Consider the following 20,485-nt stretch of genomic DNA (forward strand, 5'->3'; position numbering starts at 1 on the left):
AGCGGTAGGGCTTGGAAAAGGTATAGAATGCGTGGTAAAGTGGTCCTTTTAATGGCCGCACCTCTGCCCAGCCAGGAAGGTCCTCGGCGTTCCCAGTTGTGAATGTCCAATTGAATGTGCTTGGCCAACATGTTGTAATTAAGTGAAATGGTCCTGGGAATGGAGTTCGCTAGTTTGATGCTGATGTAGGGGATAGAGTTAGGGGCCCAGTCAAATGAAAATTGGGCATGTAAGAGATTTTCAGTTGGAGGCGAGACAGAAAGATTCAAAATTTTTGATTGTTGCATGTTGACTTTGAAGTCAGAGAAGGTTCCAAAGGTCTGGAGTACTGAGACCAAGGCAGGGAGAGAAACCAGTGGGTTCGAGATGGTCTGAACCACATTGTCAGCATAAAGACTGATGAGGTGCTATTCTCCCCTGAACCAGTTACCAGTGATAGCTGTGGTGTGCTCCTAAGTGTTGGGTGAGGGGCACCATATACAGGGCCAAAAAAGAGGGTGGCAGCCCTGTTGCATGCCGGGGGACAGGAAAAGGCTGGGATGAGAGTCCATTGACATGCACCACTGCTCTAGGGGAGCTGTGGATGCTTTTTATCCATCTTCCACAGCTGAAAATCTCCAGGGTCTTGAAGAGGTAGGGCCAATGGAATCAAACGTCTTCTCACGCTGATCGCAAGGAGAATGCTTCCTTTTGTGTTCTCGATACTTTATCAAGTAGGTGGTAAATGCTCTAGAACTGGTATTTAGCCAGCTTGATCTGGGCAGATCAGTGCTGGCATGATGTGGTTGAGACACTGGGCTAATATGCTTGTAAATAATTTGGCATTGAGGTTTAGAAGAGATATTGGCCTGTAAGAGCTGCATAATGCTGGGTCTTTGCCTAGTTTTGGGATACCCAAGGTTGAGGCTTCCAGCATGGAATCCATGAGGAATCTTGTGGTAGAAAAGAAGTTAAAGAGTTAAGAGTACTGTGGTAAATTCTTGGCAAAAGGTTTTTGTAAAATTTTGAGGGGAAGCCATCTGGGCCTGGGGACTTCATGAACTTTAGGGGGGCTATGGCCGAGACTACCTCATCTATGTGTATATGTTTGTCCAGGGAGCCAGCTGATTGAGACAGGAGGGGGAGTCGGTGGACATGCTGCAAGGTAATCCGAGGGAGCCCCTGCTGCTTCATTGTAGCGAGTTCAATAGAAATTTTGAAAAATATATGTAATCTGCAGATCTGAACGCACCTCAATAATCGGGTTGGGCGGGTCATTTGGATGGACCCAGAATGAATATGGTCCCACAAGCAATGTGCTAGCAGTCATTCGCACGATTACTGCTATGAATGAACTTGTGCTTTAGACGGACTAAAGTGTACTCTGCTCAATATAAATCTAATTGTTTAATGAGCAAGCATGTTCCAAGTATGATTTTCAGAAGTGGATATGGCAATAGATTTCCCTTGGACTACTAGTTTTAATGCTTCCCAGAAGGAAGCCATTGTGACCTGGATCTGAACGCACCTCAATAATCGGGTTGGGCGGGTCGTTTGGATGGACCCAGAATAAATCTGGTCCCACAAGCAATGTGCTAGCAGTCATCCGCATGATTACTGCCATGAATGAACGTGTGCTTTAGACGGACTAAAGTGTACTCTGCTCAATCTAAATCTAATTGTTTAATGAGCAAGCATGTTCCAACTATGATTTTCAGAAGTGGATATGGCAATAGATTCCCCTTGGACTACTAGTTTTAATGCTTCCCAGAAGGAAGCCATTGTGACCTGGTCCATATCATTTGTCTGTGAGTATTCTAGCATCGTCTTGCTTATGGCTGTAATCCTCAAGGGAGACTGAAGTAGAGATTCTCTAAGGCACCAGTGCAAGGGGTTCACTCACATTGTATCAATGCTTACAGTGAGAGGCTGACATGAGTGGTCTTAGAGAAATCGAGGAGCTACGAAAGAATCACTCACTAGCGTCTATATGGCTGAGGTTGCTAGGAAGTAATCGCTACGGGCATGCATTTTGTGCGGTGCTGAATAATGAGTGTAGTCCCTCATATTAGGGTGTTTCATGTGCCAGATATCACCCAGGCCACAGTCCGTTAACCAACAAGTACCCTGTGGTGCCTCTACTTGGCCAGATCGGTCTAGATCATTATCTGTGACTAGAATGAAATTGCCACTGACCAGTATAGCAGCATCTAGGGCAGAGGTCTTCAAACTTTTGGATGCCGAGACTCCCCGGTCAACATTTTGAGTTGTAAGGACCCCCTCCTGACAAAAATTTCTAAACCTGTAGGCAGGGCTACTAGAATTATGAGGCAGGTGAGGACAAAATTACGCGACAGGCTTAACTAAATAGTGTGGGAAGAAAATGTAAGTGATATTATGTGATGCCGCATATTTTGGGATTATTTACAACAAGGGGTGGTGAGGGACAGAGTCTCTGAATTAAGCAGAATACTCTCACCCAGTCAAGAGATCAGGGCTAGATCCAACACCGTTTTTTACCTCATTGCACCATCCCAGTTTCAGAACCTGGCTGTATGCAAATTAGTCTGTTCCTGTCCCAGTGCATGATGGGAACAGGGCAAACCAAACTACAAAAGCCAATTCTTACACTGGGAAGGAAACAAGCTTCCGGGGACCGGTTTCTGGCATTACAGCCGTCTTCGGCCCGGCTTGCTTGAATCCTGATGGTGCAATGAGCAAGGGACTCATGTCTGAGTATACCCTTCCACGCTTAGGGTGGACAAAATTATTTACAACAAGGGGTGGTGAGGGACAGAGTCTCTGAATTAAGCAGAATACTCTCACCCAGTCAAGAGATCAGGGCTAGATCCAACACCGTTTTTTAGCTCATTGCACCATCCCAGTTTCAGAACCTGGCTGTATGCAAATTAGTCTGTTCCTGTCCCAGTGCATGATGGGAACAGGGCAAACCAAACTACAAAAGCCAATTCTTACACTGGGAAGGAAACAAGCTTCCGGGGACCGGTTTCTGGCATATTTTGGGATAGCATTGATTCATTATTTGGACATTTGTTACACACAGTAACACTGAGGAAAGATTTCACCCCATCAGTATCCGTTTCTAACCAAAATACAGAAATTAACATCAGAAAGATTTCTAGTCAACCTTTGAGAAGGGCCTTCCACTCCGCAGGAATACCTGCTGCCAGATTAGATGCTCACTTGGCCCTGGCCAGGAGAAGCAGGGGTCCCTAAAAACCTGGCAGTTTTGTGCAGAGTTAAGCAGTTTACCCATGCAGCTTTACTCTCACACCCTCCCTACCATTCCTCTCTCCTCTCCTAACCCCGGATCCCTCTCTCACTTTGCAGGCCATTTTCTTTCACCCCTTTTTACAACATCTGAACTCTCCCTATTCAACCTCTCACTTCACTTTTAATCACCTCTTGCCATTTTGTCTTTTCACTACCCTCATCTCAAACAGTTTCTCACCTTTATGTCATGGCCTCTCTGGTCCCGTCACCTCCTGTGCCCCTCAGCACTTCTCATTCACCTCGTCTCTCCATTCAAATTTTTGTTTATTTGTATCTTACACCACTCCAGTCCCCCCATTCAACTTTCACATCTCCCCTTTGTTCTAACAGAAGCCCTCACCTTTGTCTCACACTCACTTCTTGCGTGTCCACGCTTCTCCTCATCCCTGTTCTCTTCAATCGAATTCTCTCACTTCCTTGCTGTCCTCTCTCATCCTCTCATCTCTCCTCACCAAGCATACAGGTCGGACTCTGCTTATTGTTCCCTAATTCAAGAAGGCATGAGTTGTCTGTCTCGCTGTTTTGGTGCAGGCCGCGCAGTTATGGAACTTGCACCTTCCTCTGCTTCGTTCCACCAAGAATCTATTATCCTTTAGGAAGATATTAAAACCTTTCTCTACTCTCTGTAGGTTACCCCATTTGGCTGGTTCTCCTTCTCCTTCTGTGTGTTTCTTATTTGCCTACAGGCAGCAGATGATTATTAGCCCCAGGCCATCTTTTGGTAACAGTAGCGCACTACAAATGTAAATATTAATAAAAGCCAGAAGCAGGGGAGTCACTAGACCAGAAATTCGGAGGGGACTGACATTCCCAGCCAGGGTTGGCCCTAACACTGGTCGCACACGGTGCAACAGTCTTTTTTGGTGCCCCACCCCGTTTCCTCCTTCTCCATGAATTCCTTCGCTGCCACTCACCAACAATGCACCTTTCTGAAAAACATTTCATTTTTTTATCCGCTATTCATAATTTACTCAAACTCAGTTCTGTGATCTGCATGGTACACGTTCTTTGTAGCAGGCACAGTAACCCTCTGCACACCGTGTGGGTGACAAGAGTGCCCATGTGAGTGCACGGTGAGCGATGCAACAGTGCGATAGTAGGATAAGAGGAGTGACAGCAGGGTGAATGAGGTGGCGTATGAATTAGGGTGCGGATGCAAGTTAAGAATGGGACGGATGAATGTATGATTACTCATAGGCCTGTTTGAGTGAGTTGCATATTGAGCAGTGAATGGGTCAGGTGAGTGAAGGATCACATGAGTGCAGGATGAGTAGTGTACTCATGTGACTCCAGGGTGAGGTATAGGTTGAACAGCGCAAGTGCATTGTGAGTGTAGAGTGATCACGGTGAGTGCAGGGTGAGCGGGTGAATGGTGTGAGTGCATGGTGATCAGTGTGAGTGCATTATGATCACTGTGAGTGGAGGGTGAATTGTGTGAGTGCATGGTGATCAGTATGAGTGCAGGGTGAGCGTGAAAGTGAAGGGCGAGAATGAGGAGTGAGTTGTCTGAATGCAGGGTGCATTCCCAGACACTTGAAGTAACTCAACATGTTATTGACGGCGACGTAAGGGTTTAAGATCTAAGTTAAACTACTGCGGCATTAATCGGGGATCGAGGGTGGAGGAAATAAATAATGTACTGATCCTGCAACAAACTTACAGTCCTATGGTTAGGGTTGCCAGCAGATTATTTTGACGGCCCAGTCGGTAAAAAAATAAGCAGTCACCTAAAGCTGTATTTTCAGCACTTATGTGCATAGCAAATATAACAAACAGCAAATATAAATAGAAAGCACTTTTAATTGTGTTCTAGGGCTGCCTCAATGATCCATGACTGACAAAGAGAAAAAAAGACAGAAAAGTCACATAACTAACGCATTCATACTTATGTATTTAAAAGTGTATTTAGTGTCAAGAGGAGGTCTTTGCAGGCTCTTTAAACAAAACAGGCAGGCATTTTTATTTTGGCAACCCTACTTTATATTCCTTTTCATTAAATGCATTCTCACACTACAGCAGTAATTGTAAAGTACAAATGTAAGGCACAGGCACAGTGGGGGCCCTGGGGGTATTGAAACCAGGAAAAAAATGAAGCCTCTGTAACCAGTTTACAAAGGCATGTAAATATGCAAATGGTCTTTAAAGACCTGTGAAAAACTGGGGCCTGCCGGAGATGACTCCAGACACTGCCCAGCCGAGCCCCCAGCAGATCAAGTTGCACTGAAGCAGCTGACAGGCTGAGAGACATGACGAGGGAGGAGGGCGGATGAAGCCCTTGGGCCTGGACAGAAGTATGACTCTGAAGGCGCGACCCCCTTTGCATCGCTCCACGGCCCCCCTGGGGGTCGCGCCCCACAGTTTGAAGACCCCTGATCTAGGGTCTGAAGTAAGAGAGAAAAGGTGTTAATGATGAAGGATTCTTGCTAGTCATTGGGTGCATAGATGTTTGCCAGGGTAAAATGGAAGGTGCCTAGTCAAAGTGAGTATGAAAGAAGGCGTCCCTTGTTCACAGTCATTTTAGACTCTATGTCCCCCCTGAGCCTCGTGGAGGAAAAGATAGCGACACTCCCTTGCTTTGAGGAGTTGGAAAACCACAGTTGGTGAGGAAACCAGCGGGATTGCATATGGTGGACATCTTTGGACAATATGTGTGTTTCTTGGAGTTGGCAGATGTTGCTGCCAGAGCACTCTAGATGGGACAGATGCACTTTCCGTTTAGTAGGGATTTTAAGGCCTCTGACATCGAGGCTTGTAACTTAAATTTCCAGGTCAGTCAGGGGAGTGCTTCGGGAGAAGAGGAGAGTGCATGCAGACTGGGAGCCCAGGAGGAAGTGTTGGCACCTGACCCAAGGCAAAGATGCCCTAGTCTAACTATGAAAGGTGATGGAATGATAACCCCATGAACAATTATAAAAATAATAATGTCATAAATAAAGCAGCAATTCAGAAATGTAGATTAATAATGATGTTCTGTATAGTCGACTAAGCTGGGAATGGAGAGACCAGGATCAGATCTCCAAGGTGGTAGATGTCTCCCGGCCACCGAAGCCGCCAACATTTTTGAGGAAGTGCTGTAGAAATGGGAGTCTCTACTTGGCAATGGTTTTCACCTTTCTCCAAATAGGGACCCCCTTCTAGGCATTATAGGGGGAATACTCTACTGAAATAACCCCTGCTCACCCCCTTGGCAGCTTGGCATGAGAAGTCAGGCATATCTTAGAGGCAGTGTGTGAAGCATTTGCACATAACATACAGAAATACAGTGAAAACACTACAAAAGGACACCACACCAGTTTTAGAAAAATAACCAAAATGTATCTGTACATGGTAACTTGGGGGGTAGGATGCCTGCGCACAATGCAACCTAGCTTATAATCGCACTCGCCACGCCATAATTGGGCGCTCACACGTGCAAGGCAGGGAGGGGAAGACATTCTAAGTTGTTTATTATTGTTGTGTTGCAGACAAGATGCAATTGGGTTACATTTCATGCCGGGCATTGTTGACGTTTATGGTAGGATCCGCTACACTGCAAAGTCCCAAAATCACAAGTTTATTATGAGTACCCCTACGGGCGTCAGGTGGACGGCTGTTGTAATTAACAAACATAAGTCAATATATGTTGATTGAAAATTAGTTTATGAAAGAATTAACTCCAAAAGAACAAACCCACAAAGAAAGAGAAGATCCAGATGAGATGCTGTCCAGTCCGGTATCCAGGTCGGAATGGACTTGACAGCAACGCATCAGGAAAGGAACTAAGAACATTGAACATAGAATACAGAAAGGCAAAGCAATCTAAAGAATTAAAGACATACAGATACAACATCTCCTTTCCATAAACAACATAAATAAATTATTACAAATAATAATCATTAAACTTTGCTGGAATTACAATATTTCTTTTTCCATTAATCAAGTTAGAATTACATTCTGAATTAGGAATGGTGTACTTTTGGATATCATTAGACTAATTAACAGTGGGTTTTCAAATATTTGTCTGTTTTTCTCGGAATTAAATCCACATCAATCGTAACCAAATTTATGTTGTAATTAACACAACATAAGTCAATATATGTTGATTGAAAAGGAGTTTATTAAAGAATTAACTCCAAAAGAATAAATCCACAAAGAAAGAGAAGATCCAGATGCAATGCTGTCCAGTCCGGTATCCAGGTCGGAATGGACTTGACAGCAACGCATCAGGAAAGGAACTAAGAACATGGAACATAGAATACAGAAAGGCAAAGCAATCTAAAGAATTAAATACATACAGATACAACAATGGCCTTAGCTGCACACCCACTATATCATGGGCACGCCACGTGTAGCAGGATGTAAATTGCTGTCTTGGACTGTAAATGGGCTCGGGGAAAGGATCAAGAGAGGTATTGTATTGCAATATAGCAAACAACATCTGCCAGATGTCGTCCTACTCCAGGAAAAGCATCTTTTGGGTAATGCATTGAGGGTTCAAGATGGTGGCCCACTTGGCGTTTGGCTCTGGTTCCAGGGGCGTGGGGATTCTCCTCAGAAATTATTTTCCGATGGAGATTAGCTCCACCACTCTAGACATCCAGGGAAGATTTGTGGCCATCACTGGGTGTTGGGAAGGGAGCACGCTTAATCTAGTTTCGGTGTATATCCCACCTGGACTACAAAGTCCAGCCCTTAAAGATCTAGGTGACGTTTTGCTTTCACTAACAGAAGGGAGACTTTTTATCGGGGGTGACTTCAACTCCAAAGTCTCAGATAGTTCGGATAGATGACCGCCTAAGACACTACCAACAACACGTACCAGTGTTAATAATTTTCTGACTGTACTGGTCCAGGCCAATACATGGTGTACATTCCAGCCAACTGAGCGACAGTACACGTTTCACTCGGGGGCTCATAAGACTCAATCCCGCATAGACTACAAAATAACACCTGAGGATAAGTTGGTGCACATTAGAGAAGTTACTCACTTGGCTCGAGGTATCTTGGACCATGCACCCGTGTGGTCCCGATTGAGGTGGGCGAACCCTTTGTAGGTAAAACAGCCCAAATAGCACCCTGGTATTTGAAAGATACGGCAACAAATAGTCAGTGTCATGGAGCATTACTTCCGCAAAAACGAGAACTTAGTGGATTCAGCATTGGTGCTATGGGAGGCATCCAAAACAGTTATACGAGGGACTGCTGTCTCCCAAATAGCCACCTCCAAGAAAGAGAAGCGTAAAGATCTCGACCGATTGGAAATAGATATCTTAGCATGAGAAAAAGATCTGCAGGGGACTAACTCAGAAGAAACAAGACATACATTGATACTCAAACAAAATGAGTTTAGGGATGTGGCAAGGGAGGCGACCAAAATTCAGCATAGGGCCACATAGAATCTACGAGCTGGGAGACAAGGCTGGTAAGCTCCTTGCATGGCTCGACAGTAGAGACCAGGAGAGTCGCATAGTTGTGGAATTGGCCACTAAAGATAGAGGCCTGACCTCTGACCCGTCAGCTATTGCCACTGAGTTTGCCAAATACTATAAGGAAGTGTACACCTCCCGTACGAAATACACTGAAACTGAGGTGCTCTCAATGCTTCATGATATCCCTCTTCCTAGAATTTCTGACAATGAGCAATCTGATCTGGACAGAGAATTAGAGACCGGAGAGGTGAAAAAAGCTATTCGCGATTTGCATGGGGGAAAAGCCTCTGGTCCTAACGGCTTGCCGGTCGAACTATAGAAACTGACTGCAAGCAAAATCGCACCATATTTAGTTAAAATGTTCCAGGAGAGTTGGGAGGCAGGGCAGCTCCTGGTGGATCAGAGACTGGCTAACATCGTGGTAATCCATAAGCCAGGCAGGCTGAGCCACCGGAGCTCCTCCTATAGGTCGATATCACTTTTGAACACAGAAGCTAAGATATTGGCCAAGATACTTGCCTTTTAACGGTGATCACAAAACTTGTACAACCCAACCAGTCTGGCTTTATGCCATCCAGGAGTAGCTCACTCAATCTGCAGAGGCTCCAGGGAGTACTCGCAAGGGCAGACACCTATTCAGGAGGACTCAGTGGTAGTGTCACTTGACTCTGCTATGGCCTTTGACACAATTGAATGGTCGTACATGTTAGCAGTGTTGTGAAAACTAGGATTTGGCCCTGGCTTCCTTAGCTGGGTGCGCCTCTTCTATGCGGTCCCCCTGGCACTTATAGTGGTCAACAATCGAGTGTCTTCCCCATTTGAGATGGGTAGGGGTACTTATCAGGGATGTCCCCTTTCCCCATTAATGTTTACCCTCATCTTGGAACCACTGGTGATGTGGGTAAGGAGAGATCTGATCATTAGAGGACTGAAATGAGCGCCAGACTGGGAGGACCGTATATGATTTTATGTAGATGACATGTTCCTCTACCTGGCCTCACCAGCAGCCTCTCTAAACCGAGTGCTTCACATCTTCTTGGTTTTTGGTGAATTCTCAGGTTACACCATCAACTGGTCTCAATCGGTCCTATATGTGTTGAGCGGGAAACCCACAATGTTACCCAGAGGTTTCACTATAACTGTTGCCCCACCAGCTTTAAATATCTGGGGATTAATGTCTCCAGAGACTTGATGCTCTCATATGGTCAGAATGTACTTCCCCCTTTGCAGCGTCTAAATGTGATGTAGTACAATGGAAATCGCTTCCTCTGTCATTCCTGGAAAGCGCTGCCTTGTTCAAAATGATGTCAATCCCCCGTCTCCTTTATGCCCTCCAAAATGCACTGCTCCCGTTAACTCAAACTTATTTCAAAGCCATTGATTCCATTTTGAGGTAGCTCCTGTGAGAGGGAAAGCCTCCGAGAGTTTCACTGGCTAAGCTCACGGGCGGGTGGTACTACAAAGGTATTGCTCTCCCCGACATTCGGCGCTATTATTGGGCAGCTCATCTCGCGGCCATTAATCAGTGTACGTACGGGCCGCAGATAGATCCTGGGTTTTGCATGGACAGATGGTTATTACCTGGGGGAACTGCAGGGGAGTGTTATATTCCACTCTTTCCAAATTGAAACTAACGGGGCCTACCATACACTCGGTTACAGTATGGCGAGAAGCCACTCTAAGCTTAGGGTGGAAGGATAAAATCACATTGGCCACCTCACTCTGGGACACAGCCCAGGTTGGGAATCTGAGAGTCACAAAAGGATTTGACAAATGGGACTTAATCGGCATAGCCTCCGTAGGTGACCTGTGGAGGGACGGAGGAGTCCTCTCCTTTGACCAGCTGAGAGTAGAACATGACCTGGCGGTCTCAGAACATTACAGATATCTCCAGGTTAACCATGCGTTGTAATCAGTGATACCTAGGGGTGACAATCCGGCCTGAATCTTCACCGCTTGAGGACAGGGTACTAGATGGCCACCTCCCGGAGAAGGCAATCTCCCTCAAATATAAAAAATGGATCAATAATTCTCCCGATACCCTTCTCCATCTCTGCTCGCACTGGGACCACGATGTGGCAGGTTGGATGATGAGGAATGGCTAGAAGCACTATCGTCTCCAAAAGAAACAGCAGTCTCATCCAGATTCAGACTTTTTCAACTCAAAATACTACATAGAATATATTATTCGGGTCAACATTGATGAAGGTGGGTTTTAGGCAGGACGGACTTTGTGTGAGGGGCTGTGGGCTTGATGGTACATTTATACATATACTTTGGGAGTGCCCGTTAATCCAGAGCTATTGGGAGAGGGTAATGAACTGTATGACAGAAGTCATGGGGATAGCTACAGACTGCAACATAAAATGATGTCTTCTAAATATCTGGGCCCGATAGATCTACACGTCAAAAATAAGATGTGGATATCATTATGGGGATGATGGTGGCCAAACGCAATATTGCAAAACTATGGGGGGCGAAAGAAAAACCGTCCCTGATGATTTGGAAAAATTACATGGATTATTGCATGTTCACTGAAAAAACTGTATATATTTCACGAGGATGCCCAAATAAATGGTCACAAATTTGGCAAAAATGGAATGAGCACAAAGGGGGACATATGTGAGCCACCTACAGCACTACCAAGCATGGATCTGGACTGACTACCACCTGATGGACATAATGTTGTATATTGCTTCCCCGATTGAAGATGTATTTGGATCAAAAATGTAAACTGCGACAATGATGTCTGAACTTGTCTGTAAGGTGTTATTTGATATGTTAATTGTTTAAATAAAAAGAAATAAAAAAGAAAATATATATATATATGCCAATAAAACGACTTATACACGGACCCTGGAGTGCGAGTCTTTTGTGTTCCTAAAAATCAGGATTGGGAACCTCTTCCGACATATATATATATATATATATATGTATCTGTACAAACAAGACCAAAACGATAAAAGACCACCACACAGTATTTAAAAATAGGCACTTAGCAATAATGACTTTAAAATGCAGTTCCTTTAAACCCGTAGCTCTGCTTGGGACTACAGCGATGCTGAAAACAACAGAATCCAACAGTTCCGGCCGACTGCGTCAGTGCAGACTGGCATTAGTGTCAACAGACTCGCAAACCGTATCTTTGGTTCCAGCCAACCACATCAGTGCAGGCCGGTCGTGGCAACCGTCATGGTTGCAATGTGAAGTGTGGCGGTGTGGCATGTGGTGCCCCCAAGTCGAGGTGCAGGCAGCAACTCTGTGACAGTCATCCGCTGAGACCAGGGCTGCGGGGTGGAATGGGCTGGTGCTCGGTGTGGTGCTGACCGGTCACAGTGCAAGTGGCATTGACAGTTGATGGGAAATGGCTTTGATTGGCCCAGGCTGGAGTGTGGGACAGGGCGGTGCGTTGTGTGACTTATGAGCGGTGCCCCCAAACCACAGTACAGTCAGAGGTGCTGAGGTCAGCGTACATCGTCATCGTCAGTGCGACCCGGGCAGCAAAGTGAAGTGAGGCGGTGTGGAGTGCAGCTCCCACAGGTCGCAGTGCAAGCAGCGGCTCAGTGTCGGTCGTCGTCGTTGGTGAGACCAGGTCTGTGGCGCAGAGTACTACGGTGCCTTTTGCAGTGTCTTAAGGACACAGAGCCAGTATCAGTGTTGGTGATGGTGTCTGATGCTTTCCCCCTCTGTGGCAACTGAAACCCATGGTCCCAGAGGCGGTACCCAGAGGTAAGTGAAGTCTTTGCTGTCCCTGGGACTTCGTGAACAGGAGGCAAGCTCTATTTGAAACCCTTGGATATACTCAGTGACCGGTGAAGAAAGTTCAGTCTAGTTGTTTATCTGCCCAAGGCAGAAGCAGCAACTGCAGGCCAACCTAACAAAGCAACAACACTGTAAAGGGACAGTACTCCTCCTGGCAATTCTTCCAGATCTTCTTCTTGGCAGGTTCTTTGATCCGAGCGAGTTCTGATGTTCTCAGCTCTGGGCCCCAATATTTATACTCAGTTTCTCTTTGTTCTTCTGTGGCAGGGAGTGTTTGTGCTCAGCCCTAACCAGTTCTGTCCTCTCTGGTCCAGCTACCTGGCGGGACATGGAGACAGCTTTATCCAAGGCAGGCCAGGCCCATTCAGATGCAAAGAAATCTCCTCTCACTACTCTAAATGCAGCCCAGGTCTACTCAGCACAGCCCTGACTCATCCAGGAAAGGCAGGACACACCTCAACCCCCCTCCCATGGCTGTCTGAAGAGCATGCATATCCCCAGCTCCTGTCACTCCAAAGCCATACAGTCAATCCACAACCCAGCAGAGGCATACAGGATGGCTAGGCAAGAAAATACCTACTTTCTAAAAGTTGTATTTTCAAACACATAATATAAAAGTCATCTTTATTAAAAGATGCATTTCTACATTCTGAGTTCAGTCATACTAAACTCAATTTTTCTAACTTGTCCCAATGGGAAGATATACTCGTAAAATGTTACCCAGTACTTCCCATTCTATCCTATGGGACATATAACCTTTCAATAGTGAAAAATAAAATATACTGTATTTCACTAACAAGAAATGTCACACACACCAGTACACATCCTACCTTTCAAATACACTGCACCTTGCTCATAGGGGTACCTTACAAGCAATGAAAGTGAGGGTTAGTGCTTGGCAAGTGGGTGCACTCGCCAAGTCGACATGGCAGTAAAATTTGTGCACAGACACTGCTGTGGCAGGTCTGTGATACCTTTACAAGGCTACTCTGTGGGTGGCACAATCAGTGCGCCCGGCCCACCAGTAGCATTTGATTTACAAGCCCTGACACTCCACGTGAACTCTACTAGGGACTTACCAGTACATCAAATATGCCAATCAAGGAAACAGCAATCCATATTACAACTTACAATAGCAGCACTTACACTTTAACATTGAGCAGCAGAGAGAAAGTCAGGACACACCTCAACCCCCCTCCCGTGGCTGTCTGAAGAGCATGCATATTCCCAGCTCCTGTCACTCCAAAGCCATACAGTCAATCCACAACCCAGCAGAGGCATACAGGATGGCTAGGCAAGAAAATACCTATTTTCTAAAAGTGGTATTTTCAAACACATAATATAAAAGTCATCTTTATTAAAAGATGCATTTATACATTCTGAGTTCAGTCATACTAAACCCAATTTTTCTATCTTGTCCCAATGGGAAGATATACTCGTAAAATGTTACCCAGTACTTCCCATTCTATCCTATGGGACATATAACCTTTCAATAGTGAAAAATAAAATATACTGTATTTCACTAACAGGAAATGTCACACACACCAGTACACGTCCTACCTTTCAAATACACTGCACCTTGCTCATAGGGGTACCTTACAAGCAATGAAAGTGAGGGTTAGGGCTTGCCAAGTGGGTGCACTCGCCAAGTCGACATGGCAGTAAAATTTGTGCACAGACACTGCAGTGGCAGGTCTGTGATACCTTTACAAGGCTACTCTGTGGGTGGCACAATCAGTGCTGCCGGCCCACCAGTAGCATTTGATTTACAAGCCCTGACACTCCACGTGAACTTTACTAGGGACTTACCAGTACATCAAATATGCCAATCAAGGAAACAGCAATCCATAATACAACTTACAATAGCAGCACTTGCACTTTAACATTGAGCAGCAGAGAGAAAGTTCACAGAGACACTAAACCAGCAAAAACAGTCAAAACGGGAGGTCAGAAAGCAAAACACAGGGGAAACATGCCAAAAGATGCCAGGTCTAACAAGTGCCATCTGAGTATCATAGCTACAGAAAGTAACCAGTGATGTGCATTGTCAGGTGGGCTTGCCACCCGTGCCAGAGGCAAAGTTATCAATGACATCTCTGCACTCCTACGTCCAGTCTTCAGAGCCAGGGTGTGGGAGCTGTTTGAGCTTACCAATTGTCTGCCATGCCATTGCTTGTGCAGGGGAACCACGGGGAGAGCCCTTAGTAGTGGAGAATATGGTCTCAGCCGGGACGCATAGAACCCAGTGAGCCTCTCTCCGTGATCTCAGCTGATGGAGCTAACCATCCCAGTGAAAGATTAGTCTGAAGGGGTGCCCCCATCGATGGGACACCTCTTTGGTGCATAAGATATCAGTCACTGACTTATGGATAAATGAGAAGACAGCCTGGAAAAGGCCTAGGTGTTTCCTCTGAAGCTGATGGGTTGTTTATTTATATTTCATCAAATGAATAGCCTCTTTTCGTAGTTGTGTCAAGTGGGAGGAACTATGCAGAGGAGCTCCCCGAGACAGCAGGTCGCAGTGCCAGGTGGATGGTGTGTTGTAGGAGCTGTGAGCAGGTTGAGTCTTGAGTTGATTCTAGCAACCACCAGTCCATAGTCCTGCCCTGCTGGGGAGGTCACAGCATGCCCAGTAGAAGATGTTGGAGAGTAGGGAGGTTCGCCAACTCACGCCTTATTGCGGAAGATCACCACTGGTTGCCTCTAGGGGAAGACTAGAGACAGTTCTGCACTGTAGGAGCCGCATTGGGCCTACACACCAGGAAGCTTTGGCTGCAGGAGTGAGCAGTGACTGCGAACCTCAAGAGCCCGGGGAGTCCCCGGCCACCTTCAGTGGGTGTGGGTGCTGTGAGGAACAGTCTCTGCACTGAGGTAAACCCTGCTTAGTGGGTGCCAAGCAAACAGAAGGAGTCATTTTGGGGCTTTTGAGAGTGCAGCCTGTTGCTATATTGGCCTCCTCGGGGTCAGACAGGCTGCTCCATTATGTGCCGGACACCTTGGCATTCTCTGGCTGGGCCGCATTTAAGTTGGGTCCATGTTGGGGCAGAGCCAGCAGTCTTCAGCCACCTGTGGAAGGTTGTGGGCGGCAGTCAGCAACGAAGGGGGGCATTTAAATACTTAGGCCAGAGGTGCTACTCCTTCGCCACCGCCCCTTACTGTCTTTATGTGGCCATGTGGCCCAGGCCCGGGTAGAGCACTCTCACCTGCGTTGGTGGGGGTGATGGAAATGCAAGACCGGGGGCCGGGGTGGTCTCCCCTTTGAAACCACAGAGGGCGGTGTCAATGCAGCCACTGCGCAGAGCTTGTTGCTCTGGGTTGTGGCCACAGAAGGCAGGATCGCTCAACACTGGAGCCCTTCGACAGCTCTGGGATAATATGGTGTCTTGGGCTTTGATACCTGGGTCAGGTCCTGCCTCCCATAGCTCCTCTGTGTGTAATTCTTTCACCACGCTACAGGTAGAGCCTTCCGGTGGTCGGGGGTGGCAGCTTGTCTCCAGCATATCCCCATATGACTGATCATGTGAGGCCGGGAGGGGTGAGATTCTCGGCCGAGGCCTATGTGGCCGCCATCTTGTGCTACTGGGTTCTGCTCACTCGGATGATTCAGGAGTCATCGGTGGGGTGATCAGACAAAATCATCCCCCAGGTCTTCAGATTGTCCACATGCCGACATCGGTTCACTGGATTGCTGAGTGATGCTGTCCAGGGGCCCCATGGGGTGCTGATTCGGCGGGATCGGGAGACGGAGATTCAAGATGAATCAATCAGGACATTTTTTAAGCGCGCTACATGCCCTTGAGTGTCTCAAGGCACTGGAGGGGGGGGGGGGGGTGCTGCTACTGGTCGAAGAGCCAGGTCTTGAGAAGTCGTCTGAAGGCCTTGAGGTCTTGGGTCTGCCGTAGGTTGGTGGGGAGGGTGTTCCAGGTCTTGGCGGCGAGATGGGAGAAGGGTCTGCCGCTGGCGGTTGTTCTTCGGATGCGCAGCCCTTTGGCAAAGGCAAGGCTGGCGGAGCGGAGCTTGCGGGTAGGGGCGTAGAAGCTGAGTCGTTTGTTGAGGTACGCTGGGCCAGCATTGTGGAGGGCCTTGTGTGCGTGGATGAGGAGCTTGGAGGTTATCCTCTTGTTGACGGAGAGCCAGTGTAGGTCTCTCAGGTGGTGTGTGATATGGCTGCGACGGGAGATGTCAAGGATTAGTCGTGCCGAGTCGTTCTGGATGCGCTGCAGCCGTCTCAGGAGTTTGTTTGATGCTCCTGCGTAGAGGGCATTTCCGTAGTCCAGTCTACTGGAGACGAGGGCCTGGGTTACTGTTCTTCTCGTTTCGGTGGGGATCCACTTGAAGATCCTGCGGAGCATTCGTAGGGTGTTGAAGCAGGATAAGGAGACGGCGTTGACCTGTTTGGTCATGGAGAGGGTGGAGTCGAGGATGACCCCCAGGTTGCGTGCGTGGTCAGTGGGTGTCGGGGCTGTTCCCAGTGATGTTGGCCACCAGGAGTCGTCCAAGGCTGAAGGGGTGGAGCCGAGGATGAGGACCTTCGTCTTGTCCGAGTTCAGCTTCAGTCGGCTGTTCCTCATCCATTCGGCGACGGCCTTCATTCCTTCGTGGAGGTTGGTTTTGGCTGTGTGAGGGTCTTTGGTGAGGGTGATGATCAGCTGGGTGTTGTTGGCATAGGAGATGATGTTGAGGTCGTGCTGACGGGCGACGTAGGCGAGGGGTGCCATGTGTATGTTGAACAGATTTGGGCTGAGGGTGGAGCCCTAGGGTACGCCGCAGATGATCTTGCTGGCAGTGGAGCTGAAGGGGGGAGGTGGATGCTCTGTGTTCTGCCGGAGAGGAAGGATGTGGTGCAGTCCAGGGCCTTCTCTTGGATCCCGGCGTCGTGTAGGCGTGTTCGTAGTGCCTGGTGTCAGACCGTGTCGAAGGCGACTGACAGGTCCAGGAGTATGAGGGCTGCTGTTTCTCCGTTGTCAAGCAGAGTCCTGATGTCGTCGGTGGCGGCGATGGGGGTGGTTTCGGTGTTGTGGTTGCTGCGGAATCTGGACTGGGATGGGTCCAGGATGTTGTTGTCCTCGAGGTAGCGGGTCAGTTGTTGTTGACGATTTTCTCTGTGGCCTTCGCCAGGAATGAGAGCAGGGAGATGGGACGGAAGTTCTTAAGGTCCTTGGGGTCCGCCTTGGGTTTCTTGAGTAAGGCATTGATCTCGGCGTGCTTCCAGCTCTCTGGGAAGGTTGCTGTCTCAAAGGATGTGTTGATGCCTTTCCGGAGAGGGGGTTCGATGATTGCGCTGGCTTTGTTGAAGACGTGGTGTGGGCAAGAGTTAGACAGGGATCCAGAGTGGACAGAGTTCATGACTTTGATGGTGTCATCGTCGTCGCGGCGGTGCGGGTCTAGGTGGTTGGCAGGGCGGTCGTGGCGATGAAGCTGTCGTGGATGTCTGCGATCTTGCAGCGGAAGTAGGTGGCCAGTGAGTCGCGAAGGTCCTGCGAAGGGGGGATGTCATTGGTGTTGGAGCTAGGATTGGAGAATTCCTTCACGATGCTGAAGAGCTCTTTGCTGTTGTGTGCGTTGTTATCCAGGCGGTCCTTGAATGCGGTCCTCTTCTGATGAGTTGATGGTGTCTGCGGGTGGCGTTCTTGAGGGCCGTGTAGTTGTCTGCTGATCGTTTGCGGAGCCAGTTCTTCTCCAGTTTCCGGCAGTTTCGTATTCGGTGGGGTCGCTGGTGGGCTCTGGGCGAGGGCGGTAGCTAGCTGCTCTTCGGTGACTTTTCACCAGCAGCGATGAGGCATCTGTTGTGTGCGGCGATGTGCGGTGGGGTTCCTGAAGGTGAAATAGACGCAGCGGTGGTCGGTCCAGTGGGGTTCGGTGGTGTGGTTGAAGGAGAGGTGGGGGCTTGCGGAGAAGATGGGGTCTAGCGTGTGACCGGCGGCGTGGTTGGGTATAGTCACAAGCTGTCTGAGTCCGAGGTTGGCGAGGTTGTCGATCAGGGTGGTGGAGTTGACATCGTTGTTGTTCTCAAGGTGGAAGTTCAGGTCCCCGAGGAGGATGTAGTCTGTGGAAGCGAGGGCGTGGGTGCTGATGAGGTCGGTGATGGAGTCACTGATCTGACGGGCTGGGTCCAGGGGGTCTGTAGATGAGGGTTCCTCTGAGGGTGGTGTTGGGGTCGGTGTGAATCTGGATCCACGTCTTATTCAGCCGCCATCTTGGCCACACCTCCTGAGTATAGCCATTCTACTGCTTGTTTGCAGATTTCAATGTTGAGAAGCCTGGTGATAAAAAAAGAAGAAAGATACTGTGTCAAACACTGCAGAAAGAACTAGTTGGAACGGGGCATCTGATTTACTCTAGACCAATAACAGTAAGATTCCTTCAGTAATGGTTAGCAAGGCTGACTCCGTACTGTACATCAAGAGGAAGCCTGACTTTAAGTAATCTAGAATGGTATTATTCTCAAGGTATGCACATAGGTGAAAATGAGCTGCTATTTCCATAATTTAAGCAGGATATGGAGAAAAAGAGATGGCTCTGAAATTGAATAGGATAATATCTGCTGAATATTTTTTTAACAGAAGGATGACATGGGCCATTTTCCAGCAGAGCAAGATTGAGTGGGCTTAAGTCACGGATAGATTCAGCAAACCAGCCATCATGGTAACAATTACTTCCAGTAGAAGAGATAAAATGAAGGGACAGCAAGAGACCTCAGGGGTTCCTGAAGACAAACTATTCATGTTGGAAGTGACCTATTTTGTTTCATGAGACTTGGTCTAATGAGGCCCTAATCTGGTTTTGTGTAATAACCGCAAACAAATCGTTGGGTCTATGGGTTGTATCTTAGTTAAGTTAGTGAAATGTTTAGAGATTTTGTCATGGAATAATTCAGATAAGTCATTGTAAAACTGTTAAAATGGTTGAACTATGTTAGAATGACACTGTATTAAATATGTTTTTTACTATGGAAAAAGGTATTAGAGACAATTGCTTTCTCAACTATAGTGTCATGGCAAGTAATGTGGGTGGAGATGATAAGATTTTTATGTTTGTTGAGTTCCTGTTTATAGATAGTTTAACAGTGTCTGTATATTGTTTCCTCAAATAACGTTCAAGGCCATTACAGATGCATTTAGCTTCTTTCAGCTGATTATTGTACCAAGTGGCTTGGGGGTGCTTGCCGTACAAAGAGATGTTGAAGGGAATTATAGAGTTAAGTGCCTTGGTTAGCCTATTGTTATACTCATTGACTATGGCGCTGATGTCTTTAGATGATGGTTTCAGATTTTTCTGTTTAAGACATGAGAAAATGTACCTTGAGTAAGCTGTACCCATGAGTGGGTCGTAAGCTGTTTGACTGACTAAGAGAGCAAAGTTGTATTCTGGGAGGCCAGGAATTGAAATAGGAGTACAAAATGATCAAACCAGGTTAATTCTAATGGGTATGTGACCTGAAGGTCCGAATATTTGGCAAAAATACGGTCTAAAATCTCAATGAGTGAAGGCAGGCACTAGTTGCTTCATGCCAATTCTGGTTAAAGCATTCAACAAATGAGTGGTTTACATGAAGACGAGATTATCCAGGTGGAATTTAGCATCTCCTAGCACAGTTAAATTAGCTGTTATTGAGAGAAAATGTATTTACATGTCTTAAATTGCCTAATATCATTTAAATCAAGGTCCATGCAGATGACAGATTAACACTCCTTCAAGGACACCAATTAATTAGGTTTTTTGATTTCCCAAAATATCGTTATTGAGTTTTTCAAACATAAGATAGCATTTCATATACAACGAAAGGTTGGTATTAACAAGATCTATCTTTTATAAATGTAAGTTCTAATCATAGAGGTTAAGGTTTTTGCGAGCTATTTATTACAATCGAATAAAGAAGTAAGCCTAAAGTTGCATGTTAAAATGGTTACAGAGCTAGTAATTTGAAACATCTTGAATTGGCGTAAGAAGAAATTCAACTGCAAAAATCTTACATTCTATATGCTTGGCAGTTTTAGGTATTAGGGGACATATTAATAGAAAACAAAACGTAATGAAAAAAA

This window comes from Lissotriton helveticus, chromosome 8, assembly GCF_964261635.1.
Source record: "Lissotriton helveticus chromosome 8, aLisHel1.1, whole genome shotgun sequence".
NCBI classification, from domain to species: Eukaryota; Metazoa; Chordata; class Amphibia; order Caudata; family Salamandridae; genus Lissotriton; species Lissotriton helveticus.